The sequence below is a fragment of the Carcharodon carcharias genome (genome assembly GCF_017639515.1).
Source record: "Carcharodon carcharias isolate sCarCar2 chromosome 27 unlocalized genomic scaffold, sCarCar2.pri SUPER_27_unloc_1, whole genome shotgun sequence".
Taxonomy (NCBI): Eukaryota; Metazoa; Chordata; class Chondrichthyes; order Lamniformes; family Lamnidae; genus Carcharodon; species Carcharodon carcharias.
In genome coordinates this window covers 983,235-1,009,109 of record NW_024470624.1, presented here as the reverse complement: position 1 = coordinate 1,009,109, position 25,875 = coordinate 983,235, and the positions used below count along the sequence as shown (strand labels likewise).

Below are 25,875 nucleotides of genomic sequence, written 5' to 3'. Positions count from 1 at the left end.
TCCACACCATGTAGCATGACAGAACACTGCATTAAAATGTTTGGACTCCCATCACAAGCTGTGCATAAAGCCCCGAACTCTACAACAGCTCAGCACTGCCTGGCTCACAGGTCGGGTACAAGACAGTGAACAGGTAAGACAGGGCTGATTCTCACAAAGCAACTGTTGAAAGCAGATAGATCGGATTTTAGGCCATTAGCCTGATGTCCAGCTCCTGATGTTAGCTCTCTGATCAAGCTCGCTACACAAAATCTTAACAGCTCAGAAGGAAGCCATTCGGCCCATCATGTCTGTATTGGCTCTCCAAATGAGCATTATGATCTAGTGCCATTGCCCTGCCTTTTCCCTGTACCCCTGCACATTGTTTCTATTCAAAGTGTCATCTAATGCCCTCTTGAATGCCTCGATTGAACCTGCCTCCACCAACTTCCAGGCAGTGAATTCCAGACCCGACCCACTCATTGTGTGAAAAAGCTTTTTTCCACATAACATTTGCTTCTTTTGCAAATCACTTTAAATCTGTGCCCTCTCTTTCTTGATCCTTTTACGAGTGGGACCAGCTTCTCCCGATCTACTCTGTCCAGCCCCCTCATGATTTTGAACAACTCTATCAAATCTCCTCTCAGCTGCCTTCTCTCCAAGGAGAACAGACTCAACCTCTCCAATCTATCCTCATAGCTGAAGTTTCTGGAACCATTCTTGTGAACCTCTTCTGCACTCTCTCCAATGCGTTCACATCCTTCCGATAGTGTGGAGCCCAGGACTGTACACAATATTCCAGCAGAGGTCTAACAAGTGTCTTATATAAATTCAACATAACTTTCCTGCTCTTGTACCCTATGTCCCTATTAATAAAATCCAGGATACTATATGCTTTATTAACTACTCTCTCCACCTGTCCTGCCGCCTTCAATGATCTATGCACATATACACATAAGTCTTCCTGCTGCTGCATCCCCTTCAAAATTTCACCCCTTATTATGTAATGTTTGTCCATGTTCTTCCTACCAAAATGCATCACCTCACACTTCTCCACATTGAACTTCATCTGCCGCCTATCTGCCCACTCCATCAACTTGTCTATGTCCTTTTGAAGTTCCACACCATCCTCCGCACAGTTCACGACACCCCCAAGCTTCATATCATCCGTAAACTTTGAAATTGTCCCCTGCACACCAAGATCTAGATCATTAATATATATCAGGAAAAGTAAGGGCCTCAATACCGACCCCTGGGGAACTCCACTACAAACCTCCCTCCAGCCTGAAAAACATCCATTGACCATTACTCTCTGCTTCCTACTTTTCAGCCAATTTTTTATCCACATTGCTACTGTCCCTTTTAATCTGGTGTAACAACAAATCCCAATTACTTTCAGCCATTTCTCACAAAAGCTACTCAGGTTGTAAGTTTCTGTCTGAAATTTTATTTTCCTTTAGTTTCCAACCTTCACCATTAAACATGCATTCTCTGTTACCATGTTATAATCCTAACAGCCTCATGGTGAAGAAAGAAACTGGAGCCAATCTTTATTTGGTATAGATTTATTCACTGAGTGAAACATTACAGGTATATATCTCCTGACTCCACTCCACTCCATGTCAGTAAGGGTCTCTTTATATGTGCTCAAGTAACTATCCAATCCATGACGTCCACCTGTATATACTTAACCTCAATTCACACAATCGAAAGTCACACAGTCAGAGAATCTAAAAGCTCTCTAAACAGTGTGACTGTCATGGTGTGTCAGCAGCTCGGATGAACAGGTGAATCCCTTCCCACACTCAGAGCCTGTGAATGGCCTCTCCCTGGTGTAAACTCGCGGTGTCTCAGCAGGGAGGATCGATCACTGAATCGCTTCCCACACTCAGAGCAGGTGAATGGCTTCTCCCCGGCATGAACTCGTTGGTGGTTCAGCTGGTCACATGTCCGAGTGAATCCCTTCCCACACTCAGAACAGGTGAATGGCCTCTCCCTGGTGTGAAGTCGCTGGTGTCTCTGCAGGTCGTAAGACCGAGTGAATCTCTTTCCACATTCAGAATAGACGAGCTAGTCTCCGGTGTATCTGCAGGTAGAATGACCGAGTGAATCCCTCCCCACACTCAGAGCAGGTGAATAGCCTCTCCCCAGTGTGAAGTCGCTGGTGTGTCTGCAGGGTGGATGACTAAGTGAATCCCTTCCCACACAAGTAACAGGTGAACGGCCTCTCCCTAGTTTGAACCCGCTGGTGTGCCAGATCGCAAGACCGAGTGAATCTCTTTCCACGTTCAGAACAGACGAGCCAGTCCCTGGTGTGAAGTCGCTGGTGTGTCAGCAGGTAGAATGACCAAGCGAATCCTTTCCCACACTCAGAGCAGGTGAACGGCCTCTCCCTGGTGTGAACTCACTTGTGTATCAGCAGGAAGGATGATTCACTAAATCCCTTCCCACACTCAGAGCAGGTGAATGGTCTCTCCCCAGTGTGAACTCGCTGGTGTCTCCGCAGGTGGGATGTATTCCTGAATTCCTTCCCACATTCAGAACATGTGAATGGTCTCTCCCCAGTGTGAATTCGCTGGTGTGACTGCAGGCTGGATAACTGACTGAATACATTCCCACACTCAGGGCAAGTAAATGGCCTCTCCCCAGTGTGAACTCGCTGGTGTGTCTGCAGGTGAGTTGACTGGGTGAATCCCTTCCCACACTCAGAGCAGGTGAATGGCCTCTCCCCGGTGTGACTGCGCCGAAGAGTTTCCAACACAGATGGGGTTTTGAATCCCTTCCCGCAGTCCCTACATTTCCACGGTTTCTCCATGGTGTGTGTGTCCTTGGGTCTCTCCAGGTTCTACGATTAGTTGGAGCCTCGTCCTCAGACAGAACAGTGTACAGTCTCTCGCCACTGTGAATGGTGTGATGTTTTTATCAGGCTGAGTAACTGGTTAAAGCTCTTTCCACAGTCAGTGCACTGGAACACTCTCACTCGGGTATGTGTGTCTCAGTGCTTTTCCAGTCACACTGATGCTTAAAACCTTTTGAAGCAGACAGAACAGACAAACATTTCACCTTCGAGATTCAAAGGCTGATTATATTCAGGTCCCGATGAGTCGACCGAGTCTGTCAAATCTTGACATGATGTTTGGTTAGAGATTTCTGTCTGCAAATCCTCCCCTTCTAATATCCTGCTAAAGAAGTTTACAAAAGTCGTTATTGTCAGTACAGGATAGAAATTCAGAACAGACAATTTTAATTCAAACGAACATTCTTTCCTCTCTCATTCCCCAAAAGCAGTGAATCTCCATGCCACACACTTTCACTCCATTCTCACTCTGCTGTATCTAATATACTCCCAATAGTACTGCACTAAAAATGTGTATAATACAACGTTCTCTATTACATGATAAGAGATACATGGTGCAGTGGGGAAGAACTTTATTTCAACAGCCCGTGGTGATGACTTGGAACCCACTGCCGATGAGTGTGGTGGTTCCAGAGACAATCAATAATTTCAGAATGAAATTGAATTGACACTTGAAGGAAATGGGACTGGGACTGACTGGATCACTGCAGAGAGTCAGTATGGACTTGAGTTGTTAAATGGACTCCTTCTGTGTCATAATGACTCTATCACTGGAAATATATTAGGTAGCTACAGTACTGCCCCATAAGACTAGAAGGATAACAAATGAACTTTAGGACAAAACTATAAATAATATATCTAAAGTGTCCCCCATTATGAAAGTATGATAATTTTCACACTATTATTCTGGTTTATTGTCAAGAAGGTCTATGGATGTGAGTGTGGATGGTTCTTTCTGTGTGATTTAATTACATTTGGAGTCAGGGAGACTGCAAGATTGAAATTATCAAAAGAAGTTAGGTGTAGAAATGTACTTGAAATGTTAATTTATAAACATCAATGTGGTCTTAGCATGTAAGGTGTGAAGGGAATTTGCATGTTTAGATAAGTGAAGGGGTTGTTTGGATTTCAAAGGGACGTTAGGATTTTTACAAGGAGCCAGATAAGCAAGGCTAAGCAGTTTGTTTATTTTTCCCAAAGGTTACTGACAATATTGGCAACATGAAAAATTTTTATAGTATCTGAAAGGTAAAATTCCAAAGACCAATGGAACAATGGAATTTACATATTAAAGAGAGAGAAACATATATAAAGGAGAATGAAAGATTATGTTGGCGGGCCATGTAAAATCTAGCAGGAGTGTGTGAAACAGCCTTCAGGAAGCCTCCACCCATTTGAGCATAAGTCTGCTGTGTCCAGTGACTGAAGTTGGAGACAACCTTTTGGAAGTCCACTGTCAAGTGTGTACTGTGGTAACTTGTTGATTGTTTTTTAAGTTTAAAATCTATTTTGGATTGTTGCATTAAAGAGGGTGTGTAAGTAAGAGTCAGTTTTATTAGGAATTTTAGGATTTGTGATAGTATAATAGTATAATCTTACAGTGTGTTTGAAATCTTTTATTCTGTTAATAAATATTTTAATTTCATTTTTAAAATCTGTAAAGTTCTTAGTGGACTCCTTGTTTCTGAATTCAGTGCACACATCTCGTAATAAATAGAAATTGCAAAACTGTTGTAATAGCGTGGCCAAGTTTCCCTTGTGGATTTGGTCCACCTGGCACACATCGTTCGCCACGTCATAACATCCCTATCACAACATTAGACATATCTTTTCCCCCTAGTACTGTGTTCTCCAGGGGACAGAATTCTTATGAAATAAAATAAGGGACCCTTCAAACATGGCGCTGGAGGCATGCGTGGGGGTGGGATGCTTGTGACCATGAGAGCAAGTTGAGGGGGGGCTGGGTTTCAATATGAGAGAGGGGGTGGGTAGGAGGGGTCCTGATACAATCATAGTGGGAGGGGTGGGGTTTAAAATCAACTAAAACTCACAACTTATCTTGTCCAGTCATAGCATCATCATCGCTCTGCTGGCCGACTTGCTCACTTGTCGTCTCACTCGAATCACTCAAACTCATGCTGAAAACTCCCGGGATCAGTTTCCACAGGCTGTCCTAGAAATATGGGACAAAAGGTAAAATAAGGTGCAATCCCTTAAAATACAGGACAGTTAAACACCCTGATATTGTCCCCTTAACTATCAGCCATCTCGTGGGGAAACCACCGCTTTGATGGTGAACATTAGGAAAGGGACCATCCTTTTAGCCAGACAAATAAATGTATCAATCTGAGGGAACAAAGGATGTCAATGTGTTTAAGAGAGAGAGAGAGAGGGAGAGACCTGGGCCAACAATTTGCCTCCAGAATGAGAAAAGAAATGGAAAGGGGGAAAAAAGAAAGTGTTTTACTCACAGATGTTGGACACAGGGGGAAGTTTTACTCTGAAGCTCATTGTCCAACTTCCGCATTGTGACGTCCACAATGGAACCTTGCCTGAATCAGCCAATAGGAATCACTCTACTCCGTGGTGTCGTCCTCGGGTTCCAGCCCGCAGGACAGGCGCGCGGACACGGGAGCCCCGCCCCCACCCATTGTTGCCCCTCCCCATCCTCGAACCAAGGTTTCCAGGCCCGGCTGACGGCTCCGGCCAAAGCGAGAAGCCGTTCGGAGAGCTCGCGAGAGGGCAAGGTGCGCATGTGCGGGGGAGAGCCCGCCCATTCCCTTCATGCTGAGGATGAAGATTGAGCCTCACACAAACTAAAACTTCCTCCGGTGTCCAACATCTGTGAGTAAAACACTTTCTTTTCTCCCCCTTTCCATTTCTTTTCTCATTCTGGGGGGAAATTGTTGACTTGCAGGAACTGAAGGGAAAGGAAGTGAATCCAGGGAGGGTGCAGACTCTGGAAAGGTTGGCACAGGTCTCTCTCTCTCTTAAAGACATTGACATCCTTTGCTCCCTCAGCTTGACACATTTATTTAACTGCACACCACCCTGTTCTCATGCCCACATGTCTGTCCTTTGCCTGCTGCAATGTCCCAGTGAAGTTCAACACAAACTGGACGAACAGCACTTCATCTTCCGATTAGGCACTTTACAACCTTACGGACTTAACATTGAGTTCAACAACTTCAGACCATGAACTCTCTCCTCCAACCCCACCCCTTTGTGATCCTCATTTTTCAATATTCATTTTTAATTTTTATTTTTTATCCACTTATTTTTATTTATTTTAATCTCTATTCATCGTTTTACCCCCACCTTATCATATTTTCAATCATTTTTCCCACCATTGTCCCCAACAACCACTCCCCCACCCCCCCACCCCCCCACAACGGGCAATCTGTCACGTGCTCATGTTCTTTACAGAGTGCTTACCCTTGTCTGGCTGTTATCTCATTCTGCTTTCTATCCTTAATGTCACCATCAGCACCTCCTTTAGCCAGTAGCACCACCATTTTGTCCATGACATTTCTGTCAATCTCTCCTTTGCCTCCACCTGTCGCTGGTCTTCTATCCAGCTTCACCTGCTCCACGCTCCTTAAACAGCATAAATTTCACCACATTTTTACTTCTCTTTAGCTCTGAAGAAGAGTCATATGGATTCAAAACGTTAACTCTGTCTTTCTCTCCACAGATGATGTTAGATTTGCTGAGCTTTTCCAGCATTTTTTGTTTTTGTAACACATTTATTTGTCTGGCTAAAAGGATGGTCTCTTTCCTAATGTTCACAACTAAAGGGGTGGTTTCCCCAGGAGATGGCTGACATTTAAGGGGACAGTAAATTAATATAGGACAGAGATATGTCCAGTGTTGTTATGTGTTACATATTAGATATATTATTTATGGCTCTGTAATGAAGGATATTTATTATTTCTAGTCTTGTAATATCGTACTGTGGCTACATTATTCATTTCCAGCCATATAGTCATTATGGCGCAGAAGGAATCCATTCAGCAACTTGAGTACTCTCTATCGAGCAATCCCATTACTCCCATTCCTGTTCTATATCCCCGTGATCTTGCAAGTTTATTTCCTTCACATGCCCATACAATTTCCTTTTGAAATCATCGAACATCTCCAATTCCACCATCCTCTTCGGCAGCCAGCTTGTTTTCATGGCTGCTCACTACCTTAATAAAGTCCTTACTGACATCGTTCATGAATCTCTGATCAAGTAATACAGCACTGTGTATTAAACACATTTTTAGTCCAGAATCTAAATGTATATGTATGTATTCAGTCTACTGCCTGCATCAAGATTTTCAGGTCTTTATATCCTGGACAGGAAGTGGTGAGCATGGATCTGTTTATCAGCATGAATCAACACCTTCAGGGGAATTTGGAGGGTATATATTCAGTACAGCAGAATGAGAAAGTTGGGAGAGTGTGTGGGATGGAGATTTACACCTTTTGGGGAACGAGAGAGGAAACAATGTTCCATAGAAACGAGAAATGTCTGTGTATTTCTATCCTGTACTGACAGTGATTTTTGTAAACGTTTTTTGCAGGATATTAGAAGAGGAGGATTTTCAGACAGAAAACCAAACATCACATCAAGATCTGACAGAACCACTTGATTCATCGGGACATGAGTGTCATCGGTCTTTGAATCTAGAGGGAGACATGTTTGTTCTGCCTGCATCAAATGATTATGAACATCAATGTGACTGGAAAAGCACCGAGACACACACACCCGAGTGAGAGTGTTTCCAGTGCACTGACTCTGGTAAGAGCTTTAATCAGTTATACAGCCTGAGAAAACATTGCACCATTCCCAACAGGGATCTGTGTTCTGTATGAAGACAAGGCTTCAACTGATCACCGAACCCAGTGAGTCAGAAGGACACCCACATCATGGAGAAACCATGGAAATGTGGGGACTGTGGGAATGGATTCAAATCTCCATCTGCGCTGGAGATTCATTTGACATAGTCACACTGGAGAGAGGCCATTCACCTGCTCAACACGTGGGAAGGGATCCAGTAATTCATCCACACTGCACACACACCAGCGAGTTCACACTGGGGAGAGGCTGTTCAATTGTTCTGTGTGTGGGAAGGGATTCACTCGGCAATCCCACCTGCAGACACACCAGCAAGTTCACACTGGGGAGAGGCCGTTCACCTGCTCTGTGTGGGAAGGTGTTCATTCATTCAGGCAACCTGCAGACACACCAGCGAGTTCACACTGGAGAGAGGCCATTTACCTGCTGTGTGTGTGGGAAGGGTTTCAGTGGTTCATCCACCTTGCACAGACACGAGCCAGTTCGCACTGGAGAGAGGCCAAACACCCGCTCTGAGTGTGGGAATGGATTCGTTCGGCAATCCCACCTGCAGACACACCAGTGAGTTCACACCGGGGAGAGGCCATTCACCTGCTCTCAGTGTGGGAAGGGATTCAGTCATTCAGGCAACCTGCTGAAACATGAGCGAGTTCACACTGGGGAGAAGCCGTTCACCCGCAGTCAGTGTGGGAAGGGATTCACTTGGTTATGCAGCCTGCAGACACACCAGTGAGTTCACAGTGGGGAGAGGCCATTCAGCTGCTCGTGTGGGAAGGAATTTAGTGAATTATCCACCCTGGGGAAGCACAAGCGAGTTCACACCAGAGAGAGACCATTCACCTGCACTGAGTGTGGGAAGGGATTCAGTTGGTTATCCAGCTTGCTCAGACACCAGCGAATTCACAGATGATTACAGAGGTTGGATTCTCCTGTTATTGTTGCTGTTAATCACATCCAGGACTGAACCATGTTCATTCTGACACTTGGTGAAGTTGGAGGGACAGAGGGCTTCTTCCTGCTTTCATGAGCTATCAGGGCATATCTGCAGGACCCATAAGGTTTTTAAGATAAGGGAAACTGCTGTTTTAGCTGATGGCTATGATTTAACCCACAGATGCCTGGCTGGCAGCAAACCACAGGTTGGAAAGGTGGGTCGTATGAGAATGAACAGAACTTGTGGTGAGGACAGTAGGATTGAAAAAAGAGGTTCTCCCCAGAGTGATAAAAAAATCTAGTGTAGAGCATATTACAGAGTCAGAAAGACCAACATATTTTCACTGTCACAGAGTTGGACGTTTAAATACAGCTTATTGCAAATTAAAAACTAAACCAGTGGCATTGGTGAAAGTGACTGGTGTTTCTCCAGAGGAGGTTGTACCAGAGGGGGAAGTTTGTGAGAAATCAATACCTTCTAATGTATTTACCATGGGTGTAAATAGAGACATGAGGGATTATGAAGGATTTCTATTTGAAAGGGAAGTCACTCCCAGAAAGAGCCTGAAAGATTGTTATCCTGTGAGATACTGGTTTAGCTCAGTGCTAAATATTTAGACTTTTCTTCAAAAAGCTCACTGAATAAAAATGTATTGGTATGGGGTATTGATGGGGAGTGTGTGACTATCCCGTTGTATAGAGAGAATTCAAACTATGCTTTAGTAAAAGGCTCTGTTATTGTTGGTGTTGTTTCTAAATTACTGATTACAGATATAGATTTTATATTTGGGAATGATTGAGCAGGTGATATTGTTTTTCCACTTACTGGAGCTGTGTTCACAGTTCAGAAGATGTTTCTGAGAGTAAAAAGCCGTTGCCTATTGGTGACCCAGTCAAGCACCAAACTGATATAAATAAAGATACTGATGTACCCACACGAGTACTGGACAGTGCAGAGTCAGGAAAAGTGCCTGAAGCATTTCAAGATAAAAGTCCACCACAGAAGCGACTAAGACCTCAAAGTCACCCTGAAGGGTTAATGACTCCTAACACTGAATTACATGTGGCTGCCAGTGCTGAGGCAGAACAAGATATAGGAGCAGCAGGTTGGGACGGGCAATAAATGCTGGCTCAGCCAGTGAAGCCCACATCCTGTGAATGAATAAAAGTTCAGGCAAATGGACAGTTCACAAAAAAATACATTTAAAACCCCAAAATGATTGGAACAAAGTAGTTTGTGAGCGACATGGAAGATTCAAAAGCTCGAATTAAGATGAAAATCCAGAATGAAGAAGCTGTCAACATTGCTGGAAAGGAATAAAACTGGGTCTGAATGGGCACACCTTTAACAAGCCTTTGGGATGGTCCCAGGAACAGAAGTGAATGAATCTTCAAGATGTCGTTAAGTATAAGGGAATTCGTGGGGATAAGTTAAAACGTAGAACTGCGTTCATAGCATAAACTATAGTGTTCAGTTCTTAGTGCTGGTTTTTAATATTCTTTTTTTTTATACAGTAAAGTTTGTTTTTGTTTGAAAATGTGGAATCTTGTGGTGTAATTCTTTCAATTATCCCTGGGTGTTTGAATTTCTCTTTAAACGTTAACGGTCCTGACCGGGATTGTAACAATCGGCACAAACAATATTTCAAAACAAATCCAAGAGGCAAAAATACAGTTTTCCTTACTTTATACAAAGCATTATTACATTGTAAGACATCCCTCTTCTCGGATCCCCAGTAATTTCTTAGTTTGAGCACTTCTTTTTGTGAAACAATCTGAAAATTGATGACAAAAAAATTGAATTAATTGTAGTCCATTCTAAAGCAGGAGGGCTATCACCCAGCACAGAGGCTAATTTGGGATTTCTCTTATAGGCCATTTGTTAGGGACTATATCCTCCAGCCATCTGAGGTGAATTATTTACATGAATCATCCATGTCAGTGCAGTTGTCAACTTGCAGTTTGGCTGATCAGCTAAGATTTTCTGCAGCATTTCATCGATCACAGCGTGATTCCTTTCACAGAGTCCATTGCTGAAAGGACTTTCAGCTGCGGTGTTCATGACCATAATGTTCATGTTTTCACACACGTCTCTAAACTCGTCATTAGCAAATTTCTCCCCCCCCCCCATTATCAGCCAGAAACTTAGCTGGTGCCCCAGGTCCAGTCCCTATCCATTTCTCCATGACTTGGTCTATAATCTCCCTTTTGTCCTTGCCATGTATTATTGGAGAAAGACCAAATCGGGTTACCATGTCCATAAAGTGTAGAATGAAAATATTTCTGTCTTTGTCCCATCCCTTTAGATCCATGGCAACTACCTGGTTAAAGTCACGTGCCAAGGGAAGGTTTACAAAAGGATGTCACAGCGTCCTCCCATACTTTTTACACATTTCACACTTTGCTCTAATCTTCTCTATGAGCCTCGTATACTCTTCACCAACCACCCCTGCATTACTGAGCAGGATTTTTAATCTTTGACAGGAAGGGTGAACAAATTCAAAACAAAAACAGAATTACCTGGAAAAACTCAGCAGGTCTGGCAGCATCGGCAAACAAATTGTCTGGTTAGCTTTAAAATAATTTGGTTTTTTCTCTCTGATTCTTATCACTGATACCATTAATCCTTCTCAATTAATCCTGATTGAGCAAACTGCAGATCCACTGACTTTCCAAAAATAGTTGCCTTATCTTGCTCCATATCCAGTTGCATTTGTGCCTTTTTCATGGAAGGTTTACTCAACAGTAAGCATATCTCACTAGAGACTACACCAGCCCTGATAAAGTGGCTGACTCCAGCTATTTTGCAAAAATCCCCACTCTTTATAGTGACCTCAATGTGTTGACATCACCAAACCAAGACAAGTAGAACTTTCACACTCTTTAACCTTGTGTCAATCCCAGTACGAGGTGAATCTGGGTAACATGTTCACCAATCTGATCCACATACTGACGAGGTGCAGCCACTATCTAACACAGCACAGTTGAATGAGTCTGTGACGAACACAATCATCACTGGATCGAATCTCCTTGTGACTAGTACAATTCCTTCAGAGTGATCATCGTCATCATCTTCAGCCTCAGAATTCTCTGTATCATATGTCACCTCATTTTCCACTTTGGCCAGTTCATCATATAATGATATTTTGAGTCAGACCTGAAATGTTAATTATTCGCTGGTCATTCACCTATTAGTGCTGTTCCAATCCTGTCTTTTGTGATATCCAGATCTGCTAAAGATGCTTTCACCCACATTCAAAACCTGTCAAAATCCTACAATGCTTCATAGGCATCCAATAGATCATCTTTCTCGTTAATCTCATCAGTGAACCCGAATAGAAGATCCAAACCCTCATCAGTTTCCAACTGACAGGCATCCAGCTCACTAAATACTTTGCTTTCCTTTTGTTGGGAAGTGACAATGCCAAGACCAGACCTTGTTTCCTCCTTGGTAGGGACGTAACCCGTGTCCACATATCCACTTCATTCTTCCACTGGTCATGTGGCTCAGACTCCGAGAACATCAGCGGGTAACCAGACCCTGACAATTTCCACTTGCTTTCAGCCATTTCTCACAAAAGCTACTCAGGTTGTAAGCCTTTGTTTAATATTTTATTTTCCTCTAGTTACCAATATTGACCATTGGACAAGCATTCTCTGTTACCATGTTATAATGTTGACAGCCCGATGGCAATGGAAGAAACTGGAGCCAATCTTTACTTGGTATAGATTTATTCACTGAGTGAAACATTACAGGTATATACCTCCTGAGTTGACTCCACTCTATGTCAGTAAGGGTCTCCTTATATGTGCTCAAGTAACGATCCAATACATGATATCCACCCATATATACTTAACCTCAATTCACACAATCAACAGCCACAGTCAGAGCATCTAAAAGGTCTCTAATCGGTGTGACTGTCATGGTGTGTCAGAAGCTCGGATGAAGAGGTGAATCCCTTCCCACACTCAGAGCAGGTGAACGGCCTCTCCCTGGTGTGAATTCGCTGGTGTCTCAGCAGGGTGGATCGATCACTGAATCCCTTCCCACACTCAGAGCAGGTGAATGGCTTCTCACCGGTGTGAACACGCTGGTGTCTCAGCAGGGTGGATCGATCATTGAATCCCTTCCCACACTCAGAGCAGGTGAATGGCTTCTCCCCGGTGTGAACTCGCTGGTGTGTCAGCAGGTGGGATGACTGGGTAAATTCCTTCCCACACTCAGAGCAGGTGAATAGCCTCTCCCCGGTGTGAACTCGCTGGTGTGTCAGCAGATCGGATGACCGGGTGAATTTCTTCCCACACTCGGGGCAGGTGAATGGCCTCTCCCCAGTGTGAAACCGCTGGTGTATCAGTAGGTCATAAGTCCGAGTGAATCTCTTCCCGCATTCAGAACAGATGAGCCAGTCCCCGGTATGAATTCGCTGGTGTGTCAGCAGGTAGGGTGCCCGAGCGAATCCCTTCCCACACTCAGAGCAGGTGAACGGCCTCTCCCCGCTGTGAACTCGCTTGTGCATCAGCAGGGAGGATGAATCACTAAACCCCTTCCCACACTCCGAGCAGGTGAATGGCCTTTCCCCAGTGTGAACTCGCTGGTGTCTCCGCAGGTGGGATGAATCACTGAATCCCTTCCCACATTCAGAACATGTGAACGGTCTGTCCCCAGTGTGAACTCGCTGGTGTGATTGCAGGCTGAATAACTGACTGAATCCCTTCCCACACTCAGGGCAGGTGAATGGTCTCTCCCCAGTGTGAACTCGCTGGTGTGATTGCAGGCTGAATAACTGACTGAATCCTTTCCCACATTCAGAGCAGGTGAATGGCCTCTCCCCAGTGTGAATTCACTGGTGTGACTGCAGGTTGGGTAACTGAGTGAATCCCTTCCCACACTCAGAGCAGGTGAATGGCCTCTTCCCGGTGTGACTGCGCCAATGAATTTCCAACGCAGATGGGTATTTGAATCCCTTCCCACAGTCCCCACATTTCCATGGTTTCTCCATGATGTGGGTGTCCTTGTGTCTCTCCAGGTTCTACGATCAGTTGAAGCCTCGTGCTCACACAGAACACGTGTACAGTCTCTCCCCGCTGTGAATGGTGATGTTTTTCTCAAGCTGCGTAACTGGTTAAAGTTGTTCCCACAGTCAGTCTCTCACTCGGGTGTGTGTGTTTCGGTGCTTTTCCAGTCACACTGATGCTTAAAACCTTTTGAAGCAGACAGAACTGACAAATATTTCTCCTTCCAGATTCAAAGGCTGATCATATTCAGGTCCCAATGAGTCAACTGAGTCTGTCAGATCTTGCCATGATGTTTGGTTTGAGATTGCTGTCTGCAAATCCTCCCCTTCTAAAATCCTGCTAAAGGAGTTTACAAAAGTCATTATTGTCAGTACAGGATAGAAATTCAGAACAGACAATTCTCATTTCTGTGGAACATTCTTTCCTCTCTCATTCCCCAAAAGCAGAAAATCTCCATCCCACTCCATCTGACTCCATTCTCACTCTGCTGTACCTAAGATACACCCAACATTACTGCACTAAAATTGTGTCTAAAACACAGTGCTCAATTACATTAGAGATACATGGTGCTGTGGGGATGAACTTTATTTCAACAGCCAGTGGTGATGTCTTGGAACCCACTGCCGATGAGGGTGGTGGCTCCAGAGACGATCAATAATTTCTAAATGAAATTGAATTGACACTTGAAGGAAATGAACATGCAGGGGAACGGGGGTATGGAAGGGAAATGGGATTGACTGGATCGCTCTACAGAGAGTTAGTATGGACTCGAGTTGTCAAATGGACTCCATCTGTGTCAGAATTACTCCATCACTGGAAATATATTAAGTAGCTACAGTACTGTCCTCCAAGACTAGAAGGGTAACAAATGAACCTTATGACAAAACTATCAATAATATATCTAAAGTTTCCCCCGTTACAGAAGTATAATAATTTTCATAATATTATTCTGGTTTATTGTCGAGTAGTTTTATGAGTGTGAGCGTGGATGGTTCTCTCTGTGATTTAACTACATTTGGAATCAAGGAAACGGCAAGCTTGAAATTATCAAAAGAAGTTAACTGTAGAAATGTACTTGAAATGCTAATGAGTAAACATCAATGGAGTCCTAGCATGTAAGGTGTGAAAGGAATTTGCATTTCTAATGAAGTGAAGGAGTTGTTTGGATTTCAAAGGGATGTTAGGATTTTTACAACTAGCCAGATGATCACGTTTAAGTATTGTGTTCATTTTTCCCAAAGGTTACTGATAGTATTGGCCAACATGAAAGATTGTTATCATATGGGAAAGGTAAAGTTCCAAAGACCTGTGGAATAATGGAATTTATATATGAAAGAGAGAGAGAAACATATATAAAGGAGAATGAAAGGCTATGTTGGGGGGGAGGGCATGTAAAATCTAACAGGAGTGTGTGAAACAGCCTTCGGGAAGCTTCCATCCATTTGTGCATAAGCCTACTGTGTCCAGAAACTAAAGTTGAAGACAAGCTTTTGGAATTCCTGTCAAGTGGGGTGGTAACTTGCTGACTTATTTTTTAAATTTAAAATCTATTTTGGATTGTTGCCTTAAAGGGGGTGTGTAATTTAGAGTCAGGTCAATTAGGAATTTGAGGATTTGTTATAGTATTAAGTAATTGTAATTTTATGTATGTGCTTGAAATCTTTCCACTTATTAATAAATATTTTAATTTCATGTTTAAAATCTCTACAGGTCTTAGTGGACTCCTTGTTTCTGAATTCAGTACACACATCTTGTAATAAATACAAATGGCAAAACTGTTGTGATAGCATGGCCAAGTTTCCCTTGTGGATTTGGTCCACCTGGCACACATCATCTCCCACATCATAATGCCCCAATCACAACATTAGACATATCTTTGTCCTCTCATACTGTATTGTCCAGGGGGCATAACTCTAATGAAATAAAATAAGGGATACTTCAGCCATGGGGGAGGCATCGGTGGGGGGTGAGATGCTTGTGACCGTGAAGCAGGTTGGGGGTGTTTGGGTTTCAATATGAGAGGAGCTGGGGAGGAGGTGTCTAGAGACAATAATAGTGGGAGCGGTGGGGTTTAAAATAAACTAAAACTTACAACTCATCTTGTTCAGTCACAATATCATCAACTCTGGAGACTCTGGGATCACTTTCCCACAGGCTGTCCAAAAAATAGGGGCAAAAATACAAAATAAGGAGCAATCCCATAAAATACAGGACAGTTAACCACCCTAAAATTGACGCCTTAAATGTCAGCCATCTCCTGGGGAAACCACCCTTTTTATAGTGAACATTAGGAAAGAGACCATCCTTTTAGCCAGACAAATAGATGTGTCAAGCTGAGGGAGCAAAGGGTGTCAATGTCTTTAAGAGAGAGAGAGAGACCTGGGCCAACCTTTCCAGAGTCTGCTCCCTCCCTGGATTCACTTACTTTCCCTTCAGTTCCTGCAAGTCAACAATTTCCCCCCAGAATGAGAAAAGAAAGTGTTTTACTCACAGATGTTGGACACAGGAGGAAGTCTTGGTCCGTGTGAAGCTCAATCTTAAATCACAAAAGGCCGGCGTTCTGATTGGCTTGAGGACCAGAGTCCTTCCGGTCCTCCAACTTTTCCCATTGGTCACTACCTCTGGTCAATCCCTCGGTATGACGGGAAGGGGCGGGCTCTCCCTCGCACATGCGCAGCTTCCCCTCTCCCGAGTTCTCCGAGCGCCTTCTCGCTCTGGCCCGAGCCGTCAGCAGGTTGCCTGGAAACCTTGGCTCGAGGAGGTGGAGGCGGAGGGGGAGCAATGGGTGGGGGCGGGGCTCCCGTGTTCGCGCGCCTGGCCCGCAGACTGGAGCCCGAGGATAAGAGCGAAAAATTGCGGATGCTGGAAATCCAAAACAAAAATAAAAATACCTGGAAAAACTCAGCAGGTCTGGCAGCATCTGCGGCAGGAACACAGTTAATGTTTCGAGTCCGAATGACCCTTCAACAGAACTAAGGAAAAATAGAAAAGAGGTGAAATATAAGCTGGTTTAGTTGGGGCGGGGGTAGGGAGAGCTGAGAGAATGGGATGGAGTCCTTACAGGAAGCGGGGTGTGAGGAACTGTAGTCGAGGTAGCTGTGGGAGTCTGTAGGCTTGTAATGGAAAATGGTGGACAGTCTATCACCAGAAATTGAGACTGAGAGGACAAGGAAGGGAAGGGAAATGTCAGTGGTGGACCACGTGAAAATGATGGAGGGGTGGAAATTGGAAGCAAAATTAATACATTTTTCCAGGTCCTGACGAGAGCATAAAGCAGCACCGAAGTAATCATCGACGTACTGGAGAAAGAGTTGTGGGAGGGGGCTGGAGTAGGACTGGAACAAGGAATGTTCCACATACCCCATAAAGAGACAGGCATAGCTGGGGCCCATACGGGTACCCATAGCCACACCTTTTATTTGGAGGAAGTGAGAGGAATTGAAGGAGAAATTGTTCAGTGAGAGAACAAGTTCAGCCAAACAGAGGAACGTAGTGGTGGATGGGGATTGTTTGGGCCTCTGTTCGAGGAAGAAGCGGAGAGCCTTCAGACCATCCCGGTGGGGGATGGAGGTGTAGAGGGATTGGACGTCCATGGTGAAGAGGAGGCGGTTGGAATCCGAGGATGTCAGTGCGCAGCAGAGTGATTCCTATTGGCTGATTCAGGCAGGGTTCCATTGTGGACAAAACAATGAGGAAGTTGGGCAATGAGCTTCAGACTAAAACTTCCTCCTCTGGGCAACATCTGTGAGGAAATCAATGTTTCCCCCTTTCCATTTCTTTTCTCATTCTGGGGGAAAATTGTTAACTTGCGGGAACTGAAGGGAAAGGAAGTGAATCCAGGGAGGGTGCCGACTCTGGAAAGGTTGGCCCAAGTCTCTCTTAAAGACATTGACATCCTTTGCTCCCTCAGCTTGACACATTTATTCGTCTGGCTAAAAGGATGTTCACTTTCCGAATGTTCACAATTAAAGAGGTGGTTTCCCCAAGAGATGGCTGATATTTAAAGGGACAATTTCAGGGTGATTAACTGTCCTGTATTTTATGGGATTGCTCCTTATTTTACCTTTTGCCCTGTATTTCTCGGACAGCCTGTGGGAAACTGATCCCAGGAGTCTCCAGGGTGAGTTTAAGTGACTCGAGCGGGACTGCAAGTGAATGAGTCGGCCAGCAGGGAGATGATGATGTTGTGACTAAACAAGATGAGTTGTAAGTTTTAGTTTATTTTAAACTCCACCCTTCCTACTATTATTGTCTCAGAACCCCTCGTCCCCATCCCCTCTCATATTGAAACCCAAACCCCCATCCAACCTGCTCTCACGGTCACCAGCATCCCACCACCACCCACTCCCCCACTCATGTCTCTGACCCCATGGCTGAAGTGTCTGTTATTTTATTTTGTAAGACTTCTGCCCCCTGGACAATATAGTAATAGAGGACAAAGATATGTCTAATATTGTCACTGGGGACACTTTAGATATATTATTTATAGTTCTGTAATTAAGTTCATTTATTATCCTTTCTAGTCTTGGAGGAAAGTACTGCAGGTACTTAATATATTTCCAGTGATAGTCATTATGACACAGGAGTCCATTTGATAACTTGAGTCCAGACTGACTCTCTGTAGAATGACCCAGGCAGTCCCATTCCCTCTTCTACATCCCCATCCCCCTGCATGTTCATTTCCTTGAACTGTCAATTCAATTTCGTTTTGAAATTATTGATTGTTTCTGGAACCACCACCCTCAAAGATTGTGCCTTCCAGGACATCACAACTGGCTGTTGAAATAAAGTTCTTCCCCACAGCATCATGTGTCTCTAATCATGTAATAGAGTCCTGTGTATTACACACATTTTTCGTGCAGTACTATTGGGTGTATATGAGGTACAGCAGAGAGAGAATGGTGGGAGAGTGTTTTGGATGGAGGTTTACAGCTCTTGGGGAGCGAGAGAGGAAAGAATGTTCCATAAAAATGAGAATTGTCAGTTGTGAATTTTGTAAACTCCTTTAACAGGATATTCGGAGGGGAGGATTTGCAGCCAGAAATCTCAAACTAAACTTCACATCAAGATCTGACAGAGTCACCCCATTCATTGGGAGCTGAATATGATCGGCTTTTGAATATGAAAGGAGAAATGTTTGTTCTGTCTGCTTGCAAAGGTTTCCAACATCAGTGTGACCGAAAAAGCACCAAGACACACACACTCAAGTGAGAGTGTTCCAGTGCACTGACTCTGCAAAGAGCTTTCACCAAATACACAGCCTGAAAAAACATCACCGTTCACAGTCAGGAGAGGCCATACACGTGTTCTGTGTGTGGACATCGCTTCAACTGATCATCGAACCTGGAGAGACACAACGACTTGGAGAAACCATAGAAATGTGGGGACTGGGGGAAGGGATTCAAAGCCCCGTCTGAGCTGGAAACTCATCGACAGTCACACCGGGGAGAGGCCATTCACCTGCTCTGAGTGTGGGAAGGGATTCACTCAGTCGTCGCACCAGCAGAAACACCAGCGAGTTCACACCGGGGAGAGACCATTCACCTGCTCTGTGTGTGGAAAGGGATTCACTGATTTATCTGCCCTGCGGATGCATCAGCGAGTTCACACCGGGGAGAGACCCTTCACCTGCTCTGAGTGTGGGAAGGGATTAATTCTGTCATCTCACCTTAGAGACACCAGCTAGTTCACAGCGGGGAAAGGCCATTCACCTGCTCTGAGTGTGGGAAGGGATTCACTCAGTTACCCCACCTGCAGATAAACCAGTGAGTTCACACCGGGGAGAGGCCATTCACCTGCTCTGAGTGTGGGAAGGGATTCATTCGGTCGTCCCACCTGCTGAGGCACCAGACAGTTCACATCGGGGAGAGACCATTCACCTGCTCCAAGTGTGGAAAGGGATTCATTGTGTCATCTCACCTGCAGAGACACCAGCGAGTTCACAGAGGGGAAAGGCCATTCACCTGCTCTGAGTGTGGGAAGGGATTCACTCAGTTACCCCACCTGCAGATAAACCAGCGAGTTCACACCGGGGAGAGGCCATTCACCTGCTCTGAGTGTGGGAAGGGATTCATTCGGTCGTCCCACCTGCTGAGGCACTAGACAGTTCACATCGGGGAGAGACCATTCACCTGCTCCAAGGGTGGAAAGAGATTCATTGTGTCATCTCACCTGCAGAGACACCAGCGAGTTCACACTGGAGAGAGACCCTTCGCCTGCCCTGAGTGTGGGAAGGGATTCACTCAGTTATTACACCTGCAGAGACACCAGCGAGTTCACAGCGGGGAGAGGCCATTCACCTGCTCTGAATGTGGAAAGGGATTTAGTGATTCATCCTCCCTGCTGACTCCCCAGTGAGTTCAGAGTGGGAGAGGCTATTCACCTACTCTGAGTGTGGGAAAGGATTCACTCGGTCATCCCACCTGCTGACACACCAGCGAGTTCATACCAGGGACTGGCTGATCTGCTCAGAATGTGGGAAGAGATTCACTCGGTTGTGTGACCTGCTGGCACACCAGCGGGTTCACACTGGGGAGAGGCCATTCAACTGTTCCGTGTGTGGGAAGGGATTCACTCGGTCATCCCACCTGCAGAGACACCAGCGAGTTCGCACCGGGGAAAGGCCATTCACCTGTTCTGAGTGTGGGAAGAGATTCACTCGGTTGTGTGACCTGCTGGCACACCAGCTGGGGAGAGGCCATTCAACTGCTCTGTGTGTGGAAAGAAATTAACTGATTTCTCTGCCCTGCGGATGCATCGGCAAGTTCACACCGGGGAGAGACCCTTCACATGCTCTGAGTGTGGGAAGGGATTCACTCAGTTATCCCACCTGCAGAGACACCAGCGAGTTCGCACTGGGGAGAGACCCTTCAGCTGCTCTGAGTGTGGGAAGGGATTTAGTCGGTCGTCCCACCTGCTGAGGCACCAGACAATTCACACTGGGGAGAGGCCGTTCACCTGCTCTGAGTGTGGAAAGAAATTCACTGATTTATCCGCCCTGCGGATGCGTCGGCAAGTTCACACCGGGGAGAGATCCTTCACCTGCTCTGAGTGTGGAAAGGGATTAATTCTGTCATCTCACCTGAGAGACACCATCGAGTTCACAGCGGTAAAAGGCCATTCACCGGCTCTGAGTGTGGGAAGGGATTCACTCAGTTTCCGAACTGCAGATACACCAGCGAGTTCACGCCGCGGTGAGGCCATTTACCTGCTCTGAGTGTGGGAAGAGATTCACTCGGTCTTCCCACCTGCTGAGGCACCAGCGAGTTTCCACCGGGGAGAGACCATTCACCTGCTCTGAGTTTGGGAAGGGATTCACTCGGTCGTCCCACCTGCTGAGGCACCAGACAGTTCACATCGGGGAGAGACCGTTCACCTGCTCCAAGTGTGGAAAGAGATTCATCGTGTCATCTCACCTGCAGAGACACCAGCGAGTTCACACCGGGGAATGGCCATTCAGCTGCTCTGAGTGTGGGAAGGGGTTTAGTGAATCATCCTCCTTGCTGACTCACCAGCGTGTTCACCGCAGGGAGAGGCCATTCACCTCTCTGAGTGTGGGAAGAAATTCACTGGGTTGTCCCACCTGCTGAGGCACCAGCGAGTTCACACTGGGGAGAGGCCATTCACCTGCTCTGAGTGTGGGAAGAGATTCACTTGGTTGTGTGACCTGCTGGCACACCACCTGGGGAGAGGCCATTCACCTGCTCTGAGTGTGGAAAGAGATTCACTGATTTATCCGCCCTGTGGATGCATCGGCGAGTTCACCCCGGTTAGAGACCTTTCACCTGCGCTGAGTGTATTAAAGGGATTCACTCAGTCATCCCACTTGCAGAGACACCAGCGGGTTCACACTGGGGAGAGACCGTTCACCTGCTCTGAGTGTGGAAGGGGTTTAGGGATTCATCCTCCCTGCTGACTCACCAGCGAGTTCACAGTGGGGAGAGGCCATTCACCTGCTCTGACTGTGGGAAGGGATTCACTCAGTTTCCGACCTGCAGATACACCAGCGAGTTCACGTCGGGGAGAAGCCGTTCACCTGCTCCAAGTGTGGGAAGGCACTCAGTGATTCATCCGAGCAGCTGAGACACCAGCGAGTTCATACCTTGGAGAAACCGTTCACCTGCTCTGAGTGTGGGAAATGATTCAATCAGTTATCCCCCCTGCAGATGCCTCAGCAAGTTCACACCGGGGAGAGACCCTTCGCCTGCTCTGTGTGTGGGAAGGGATTCAATCAGTTATCTCACCTGCAGATACACCAGCGAGTTCACACTGGGGAGAGACCCTTCACCTGTTCTGAGTGTGAAAGGTATTCACTCAGTTATCCCACCTGCTGAGGCACCAGACAGTTCACACTGGGGAGAGGCCGTTCACCTGCTCTGAGTGTGGAAAGAAATTCACTGATTTATCTGCCCTGTGAATGCATCGGCGAGTTCACATCGGGGAGAGACCATTCACCTGCTCTGAGTGTGAGAAGGGATTAATTCTGTCATCTCACCTTAGAGACAGCAGCGAGTTCACAGCGGTGAAAGGCCTTTCACCTGCTCTAAGTGTGAGAAGGGATTCACTCAGTTTCCGAACTGCAGATACACCAGCGAGTTCACACCGGAGAGAGGCCATTCAGCTGTTCTGACTGTGGGAAGGGATTCACTCAGTTATCCCACCTGCAGAGACACCAGCGAGTTCACACCAGGGAGAGGCTGTTCACCTGCGCTGAGAATGGGAAAGGATTCATTCGGTCGTCCCACCTGCAGAGACACCAGCGAGTTCACACCGTGGAGAGACCATTCACCTGCTCTGAGTGTAGGAAGGGTTTCACTCGGTCGTCCCACCTGCTGAGGCACCAGACAGTTCACACTGGGGAGAGGCCGTTCACCTGCTCTGAGTGTAGGAAGGGATTCACTTGGTCATTCCATCTGCTGATAAACCAGCGAGTTCACTCCGGGGAGAGACCGTTCACGCGCATTGAGTGTGGAAAGGGATTCGCTGCTTTTTCCGCCCTGCGGATACATCAGCGAGTTCACACCGGGGAGAGACCTTTCACCTGCTCCAAGTGTGGGAAGGGATTCACTCAGTTATCCCACCTGCAGAGACACCAGTGAGTTCACACCAGGGGAGAGACCATTCACCTGTTCTGAGTGTGTGAAGGTATTTAGTGATTCATCCTCCCTGCTGACTCACCAGCGAGTTCACACTGGGTAGAGCCCATTCACCAGCTCTGAGTGTGGAAAGGGATTAATTCTGTCATCACACCTGCAGAGACACCAGCGATTTTACACCGGAGAGAGGTTATTCACCTGTTCTGAGTGTGGGAAGGGAATCAGTCGGTCGTCCCACCTGCTGAGGCACCAGACAGTTCACACTGGGGAGAGGCCATTCACCTGCTCTGAGTTAGGAAAGAAATTCACTGATTTATCCGCCCTGCGGATGCATCGGCGAGTTCACACCGGGGAGAGATCCTTCACCTGCTCTGAGTGTGGGAAGGGATTAATTCTGTCATCTCACCTTAGAGACACCATCGAGTTCACAGCGGTGAAAGGCCATTCACCTGCTCTGAGTGTGGGAAGGGATTCACTCAGTTTCCGAACTGCAGATACACCAGCGAGTTCACACCGCGGTGATGCCATTCACCTGCTCTGAGTGTGGGAAGGGATTTAGTGATTCATCCTCCCTGCTGACTCACCAGCGAGTTCACAGTGGGGAGAGGCCATTCACCTGCTCTGACTGTGGGAAGGGATTCACTCAGTTATCCCACCTGCAGAGACACCAGCGAGTTCACACCAGGAAGAGGCTGTTCACCTGCTCTGAGAGTGGGAAAGGATTCACTCGGTCATCCCATCTGCTGACACACAAGCGACTTCACATCGGGGAGAAGCCGTTCACCTCCTCCAAGTGTGGGAAGGGACTCAGTGATTCGTCCGAGCAGCTGAGACGCCAGCAAGTTCATACCGTGGAGAGACCGTTCCCCTGCTCTGAGTGTGGAAAGAGGTTCCCTGATTTATCCGCACTGCAGTGCGTCGGCGAGTTCACACCGGGGAGAGACCCTTCACTTGCTCTGAGTGTGGGAAGGGATTCAATCAGTTATCCCACCTGCATATACACCAGCGAGTTCACACCGGGAAGAGACCCTTCACGTGCTCTGACTGTGGGAAGCATTAATTCTGTCATCTCTCCTTAGAGACACCATCGAGTTCACAGCGGTGAAAGGCCATTCACCTGCTCTGAGTGTGGGAAGGGATTCACTCAGTTTCCGAACTGCAGATACACCAGCGAGTTCACACCGCGGTGATGCCATTCACCTGCTCTGAGTGTGGGAAGGGATTTAGTGATTCATCCTCCCTGCTGACTCACCAGCGAGTTCACAGTGGGGAGAGGCCATTCACCTGCTCTGACTGTGGGAAGGGACTCACTCAGTTATCCCACCTGCAGAGACACCAGCGAGTTCACACCGGGAAGAGGCTGTTCACCTGCTCTGAGAGCGGGAAAGGATTCACTCGGTCATCCCATCTGCTGACACACCAGCGACTTCACATCGGGGAGAAGCCGTTCACCTCCTCCAAGTGTGGGAAGGGACTCAGTGATTCATCCGAGCAGCTGAGACACCAGCAAGTTCATACCGTGGAGAGACCGTTCCCCTGCTCTGAGTGTGGAAAGAGGTTCCCTGATTTATCCGCACTGCAGTGCATCGGCGAGTTCACACCGGGGAGAGACCCTTCACTTGCTCTGAGTGTGGGAAGGGATTCAATCAGTTATCCCACCTGCATATACACCAACGAGTTCACACCGGGGAGAGACACTTCGCCTGCTCTGACTGTGGGAAGGGATTCACTCAGTTACCTCACCTGCAGATACACCAGCAGGTTCACACCAGGGAGAGACCATTTACCTGTTCTGAATGTGGAAATGGATTTAGTGATTCATCCTACCTGCTGACACACCGGCGAGTTCATACCGGGGACTGGCTGATATGCTCAGAATGTGGGAGGAGATTCACTCGGTTGTGTGACATGCTGGAACACCAGCGGGTTCACGCTGGGGATAGGCCGTTCACCTGTTCTGTGTGTGGGAAGGGATTCACTCGGTCGTGCCACCTGCAAAGACACCAGCGAGTTCACACCGGGGAGAGACCATTCACCTGCTCTGAGTGTGGGAAGAGATTCACTCGGTCTTCCCACCTGCTGAGGCACCAGCGAGTTTCCACCGGGGAGAGACCATTCACCTGCTCTGAGTTTGGGAAGGGATTCACTCGGTTGTCCCACCTGCTGAGGAACCAGACAGTTCACATCGGGGAGAGACCGTTCACCTGCTCCAAGTGTGGAAAGAGATTCATCGTGTCATCTCACCTGCAGAGACACCAGCGAGTTCACACCGGGGAATGGCCATTCAGCTGCTCTGAGTGTGGGAAGGGGTTTAGTGGATCATCCTCCCTGCTGACTCACCAGCGTGTTCACCGCAGGGAGAGGCCATTCACCTCTCTGAGTGTGGGAAGAGATTCACTGGGTTGTCCCACATGCTGAGGCACCAGCGAGTTCACACTGGGGAGAGGCCATTCACCTGCTCTGAGTGTGGGAAGAGATTCACTCGTTTGTGTGACCTGCTGGCACACCAGCTGGGGAGAGGCCATTCACCTGCTCTGAGTGTGGAAAGAGATTCACTGATTTATCCGCCCTGCGGATGCATCGGCGAGTTCACACCGGGGAGAGACCGTTCACCTGCTCCAAGTGCGGGAAGGCACTCAGTGATTCATCCGAGCAGCTGAGACACCAGCGAGTTCATAACTTGGAGAAACTGTTCACCTGCTCTGAGTGTGGGAAATGATTCAATCAGTTATCCCACCTGCAGATGCCCCAGCAAGTTCACACCGGGGAGAGACCCTTCGCCTGCTCTGTGTGGGGGAAGGGATTCACTCAATTATCTCACCTGCAGATACACCAGCGAGTTCACACTGGGGAGAGACCCTTCACCTGTTCTGAATGTGAAAGGTATTCGCTCAGTTATCCCACTTGCTGAGGCACCAGACAGTTCACACTGGGGAGAGGCCGTTCACCTGCTCTGAGTGTGGAAAGAAATTCACTGATTTATCCGCCCTGTGAATGCATCGGCGAGTTCACATCGGGGAGAGACCATTCACCTGCTCTGAATGTGAGAAGGGATTAATTCTGTCATCTCACCTTAGAGACAGCAGCGAGTTCACAGCGGTGAAAGGCCTTTCACCTGCTCTGAGTGTAGGAAGGGATTCACTCAGTTTCCG

The 25,875-nt window shown here is 46.8% G+C and overlaps 2 pseudogenes; one reads left to right on the top strand and one right to left on the bottom strand.

The window, feature by feature from the left end:
- Window positions 1-1,280: 1,280 nt before the first annotated feature.
- Window positions 1,281-16,170, bottom strand: LOC121273690 (annotated as a pseudogene).
- A 4,206-nt stretch (window positions 16,171-20,376) lies between these two features.
- LOC121273586 lies at window positions 20,377-21,826 on the top strand (annotated as a pseudogene).
- The last annotated feature ends 4,049 nt before the right edge of the window (window positions 21,827-25,875 follow it).